Genomic DNA, 5,625 nt, shown 5'->3' with positions numbered 1-5,625 from the left:
ATACATATATATATACATACATACATATATACATATATACATATATACATATAGATATATAGATATAGATATAGATATATACATATAGATATAGATATAGATATAGATATATAGATATAGATATAGATATAGATATATAGATAGATATATAGATATAGATATATAGATATATAGATATAGATATAGATAGATGTTTCTATGTGGTTAAAGCTGGATTTTGTTAGCTTGAACTGGTGTGATGTGGTGACTTTTATTTCTGTTTTGAACTGCTACTAAACATACAACATAAGTGAAAAATATTTGAAAAACATAGGTTTAATGACCATCAAAAAATGTAATGCTCCAAGAGACTGGGCCAAATTGAACCCCCTAAATGTACAACACCATTACTCTGTGGTCTGGTTTATGCCATGGCTGTGTAAATTGAGGACAGCTGTGGCATTAACCACAGCTGTCCTAAAGCTACAGTAATTACCAAAATCACTTTAGTCAAAATGATACTTTCATGCTTAGTAACAATTGTATATAAATTTTCAAAAAATGCTGAAATAATAGTAAAGCAACTTATTATTTTTGGATTAATATACTAAATTACAATTATTAATTAATGGATTAATGGTAGAATGGTATGCTTGATTAATATCTGTTTTCACAGACATGTCCAGTCTGCCTGCAAATCTAGGTATAATATGTACATTTAGTTCAGTGAATTCAGTTAAAGTGTAACAAAGTAGTTGTGTTAACTAGGCCATGTGAAAATCACACAGTGGATGAGATGCTGAGATGCATGAAGGTTAATCTTATGCACAAAGATCACCAACCTTCTGCAGGGTCAATAGCAACATGCCTCCATGTTCAACATACCAGTATTAAGCAACTGAGCATAATTTAGCTGGTAAAACCACATATTAAGTATCGAAACTGATACATATTTATGTTCAATATGTTAGGTTATATTTTGATCTCATGTTTACCACATATAAATCATGGTTCTGTGTTTAACAGTTATAACACACATCTTCCTACATTCCTCCAGATGGACACAAAACTGCCAAGATTGTAGCTGGCTCACGTGCACACACGCCAACAGAAAACTCAGACATTAGAGACATTCTACTACTCAAACTACATTTCCCATTTATATATTGATGAAATTTATATTTTGATTTCTCTTTGATTAAATATAAAAATGCTTTATCACTAGGAAATAGAGAAAAACTCTTGTTTTCGTCCCCTGGCCCTTTCTATCAGCTTAATCAATTCTCCCGCGGCACTGACTGCCCACACATACAAATCCACTCCTGCAGCAGTCTCATTGGCCTATTTTCCAGCTGGTTATTTCAGTCCATTTAAAACATACCTCCCGTCCATCAGATGTGTGGAGGTCACGTGGTACCTTCCAGAGGACTCCGAGAACTTGACAACTGTTGGACAAAAGGCTCAATCTATACCCTGTCAGGTGTCTGGCTTGGCAAAGGAGTTGAGGTAAGCTGAATTTCTGACTTCAGTGCAGCAGATCTGGCTTTTCTGGCTTGCATGTCACAGTCCTGTGTTGGTGACCTAGTGTTTTGTGTTATTATTAAGCTTTGATTTCATCGTGGTTTATCATTATTAGTCTTTTGGTTTATGGTTCTGTATTTCTAGCTTTCTAGTTCTTCTTTGTTTTGTGATTTCTAGTTCTTGTGTTTTGTTCCTGTGCCCCTCATTTTTAGTGTAGGTTCTGTCTTTATCTTTATTTTCTTGTTCAGTTGTCATTGTTCAGTAGACATGAGTCATTCAGTCTCATGTCGCAGTTTGTTATTCCTGTCCCTGTGCTCCGTGTTCCCTCTGTTCAGTGGCATGTCCATGCCTCTGTACCTGTCATGTATTTCCTGTTTTAATTCGTTAGTCCTTGTCCTGTGCATGTTTTTTCTCCAGCAATAAAGCCATCCTTAGTTAATCATTCAGTCTCCAAGTCCTGCATTTGGGTCATACATCCTGCCTGCCACAGCGTACCATGACATTGCACCAGCCACTTTATCTCTCCAATAATTCCATACCTGACCTGGAATGGGTCTACAGAGATGCTCCTGTGTGAGACAATACCAGCTACTGCTTTCCTCTCGCTGTGCGAGTGATGATTGTTGGGTCCTGCTCATTCCCTTTAGTACTATGGAGGATTCAGGTGTCTCCTCAAAATCTTCTCTCTGTATTTCCTTCTTTTCATCAAGTTGAGCTGTTCTTAACCCCTAAGTCTTAACCCCTGATCCTATTAGTCTTACCCAGTAGATAATGCAGGGTTCTGGAGCTGATGCAGGCCAGGAGACTCGCCTTGTGCTAACTACGAAATCATCCAGATTAGAAAATCTCACCTATAATGTGCAAGTGGGGTGGTAAAATGCAGCTGAAGCGAGAGTACTGACAAGGAAAGAGAGAGCATATTTTGCCCATACTTGCTTTTCTTCATACACTACCTGTTAAATTCAGAATGGAATTTAAAATCCTCTCCTCTCGTACATGGTCTTGAATAATCAGGCCCCATCTTATTTTAAAGACTCCATAGTAGTGCATCACCCACTTCACTCTCAGATGACTGGTTTGCCTGTGGTTCCTAGGGTCTTTAAAAGTGGAATTGGAGGCAGCACCTTCAGCTTTCAGGCCCCTCTTCTCTGGAACCAGCTCCCAGTTTGGATTTTGGAGAAAGACACTATCTTTACTTTTAAGATTAGGCTTAAAACGTGCCTTTTTGCTATAGCGCATAGTTAAGGCTGGGTTAGTTGACTGTGAATTCTCTCTTAGTTAGTGGACTTACACTAGTGGGGGGCTTACCATAATAATTCTCACTATGTGGTCATACACCAATTTGTATTGGTCTTTAATTTACAATATAAAGCAGTGACTTTTAAGGTGACTGTTGTGATTTCATTCTATGTGAAGTGAATTAAACTGAACTAAATTAAATTGGGCAGCACTGTGGTACAATATAAAGTGGCCTTCTGAAATGACCTTAAGAGCCAGAAGGTTCTGTGTTCGACTCCACCATTTGGCTGGGCCCTTTCTGTGTGGAAGGTGCATATTTTCTCCGTGCCTGTGTGGGTTCTCTCCGGGTACTCCGACTTCCTCACAAAGACATGCAGTTATTGGTTAGGTTAACTGGTGATTGTAAATTGGTCATAGGTAAGTGTGAATGGTTGTCTGTCTCTCTGTGTTAGCCCTACAACAGACTGCTGTCTTGTTCAGGGTATACCCTGCTTCTCACCCTATAGCAGCTGTGGCCAACTTCCCCATAACCCTGAATTGGATAAGCAGAATAGAATGGAATTGAACTGAATTAAAATTAAAGTTTATAATTACACCAGTCATGCTTTTTTGTCATGTAAAAGCTGGCATCATCAATTTCTTAGCAGTCTTGTCAAGGCTTGCTGTGTGGCTGGCAGAATTTAACCCAACTGGACTCCGAAACAGTTTTACTGCAGAGCATACAAAGTAAACACAACATAAGCCAGTTACAGATCATCCTGGAAAGGATCCTCTGTAGCCATGTGAAGAGGGACACACAGCTTGAGGGAGAACACAACAAAGGGCAAGGGAAGACTACCCCCTGAGCATCTACCAAGGTGGTTGCTGGCTATAGCTCTACCCCCTGTGCTACAACTAACTACCCCAATAACCATCCTGCCCTGTCCATTCATGTCCATCCAGAATTTTTTATTTACCTTTACTCTGTAGCATGCAAGAATGGATGCAACACTCTTGGTTTGAAGCAACCTATTGAAAGAACCTTCTGGTTCTTCATAAAGAACACCTTCTGTGTGATAAGTTTGCTTGTAGTGATGATGAGGATAATTTGCATGGAAATCTTCCAAAAAGACAAAAAACAAACTAAAAACCAGCAACAAACAACTTAAACATAAAAAATTACAAAGAAAGAACAATACAGTATCCACATCTGAACCAAAGAGTAAAACAGTGAAATGTGGATTATTAAATATTAGGTCTCTCTCCTCCAAGTCTCTGTTAGTACATGACTTAATATTTGATCAACAAATTGATTTACTCTGCCTTACAGAAAGCTGGTTGCAGCAGGATGATTATGTTAGTTTAAATGAATCAACACCCCCGAGTCATTCTAACTATCAGAAACCTCAAAGCACAGGCTGAGGGGGCGGTTTGGCAGCAATTTTTCACACCAGCCTATTAATCAACCAAAGACCAAGACAGACTTTTACTTTTTTGAAACATTCAAAACCAGTGTTATTTGCTTTGATCTATTGTCCGTCGGGCCTTACACTGAGTTTCTGTCTGATTTCTCAGACTTCTCATATGATTTAGTGCTCAGTTTAGATAAAATAATTATTGTGGGTGATTTTAACATTCATGTAGATGCTAAAAATGACAGCCTCAACATGGCATTTAATCTGTTAGTAGACTCAATTGGCTTCTCTCAAAATCTAAAAGAACCCACCCACCACTTTAATCACACTCTAGATCTTGATCTAACATGTGGCATAGAAACTGAACATTTAACAGTGTTTCCTGAAAACCTTCTCTTGTCTGATCATTTCCTGATAACACTTAAATTTACACTAATTGATTACACAGCAGTGGGGAGTAGATTTCATCACAGTAAATGTCTTTCTGAAAGTGCTGTAACTAAGTTTAAGAATATAATCCACCCACTGTTATCATCTTCAATGCCCTGTACCAACACAGAGCAGAGCAGCTACCTGAATGCTACTCCAACAGAGGTCGATTATCTTGTTAATAATTTTACCTCCTCACTACGTACGACTCTGGATACTGTAGCTCCAGTGAAAACTAAGGCCTCAAATAAGAAGTACCTGATTCTGTGGTATAATTCTCAAACATGTAGCCTAAAGCAGATAACTTGTAAGATGGAGAGGAAATGGTGTGTCATAAATTTAGAAGATCATCATTTAGCCTGGAGAAATAGTTTGCTGCTTTATAAGTAAGCCCTCCGCAAAACCAGAACATCTTACTATTCGTCACTGATTGAAGAAAATAAGAACAACCCCAGGTTTCTCTTCAGCACTGTAGCCAGGCTGACAAAAAGTCAGTGCACTCTTGAGCCAACCATCCCTTTAACGTTAACTAGTAATGACTTCATGAACTTCTTCACAAATAAAATTTTAACCATTAGAGAAAAAATGACTCATAATTGTCTCACAGATGTAATATTATCTACAGCTACTTTCAGTACCATTGATATTTATTTAGTCTTTTTTTTCCAATTGATCTTTCTGAGTTAACTTCAATAATTACTTCCTCCAAACTATGTCTTTTAGACACCATTCCTACAAGACTGTTCAAAGAAGTCCTGCCATTAATTAATGCTTCAGTCATGATCAACCTATCTCTAAAAATCGGCTATGTACCACAGGCCTTCAAACTGGCTGTAGTTAAACCGTTACTTAAAAAGCCAGCTAATTATAGGCCAATCTCCTACTTTTTTTTATATCAAAAATCCTTGAAAGAGTAGTTGTCAAACAGCTCAGTGCTAGGACCAATTCTGTTTACATTATTTACATACATTTTCACTGCTATGCAGATGACACCCAGCTCTATCTGTCCATGAAGCCAGATAACACACACCAATTAGTTAAACTGCAGGAATGTCTTAAAGAC

This window comes from Pundamilia nyererei, unplaced genomic scaffold (genome assembly GCF_000239375.1).
Source record: "Pundamilia nyererei isolate P.nyererei 1_Seehausen unplaced genomic scaffold, PunNye1.0 scaffold00398, whole genome shotgun sequence".
Classification (NCBI taxonomy): domain Eukaryota; kingdom Metazoa; phylum Chordata; class Actinopteri; order Cichliformes; family Cichlidae; genus Pundamilia; species Pundamilia nyererei.
Note: the sequence above shows the minus strand (reverse complement) of the source record.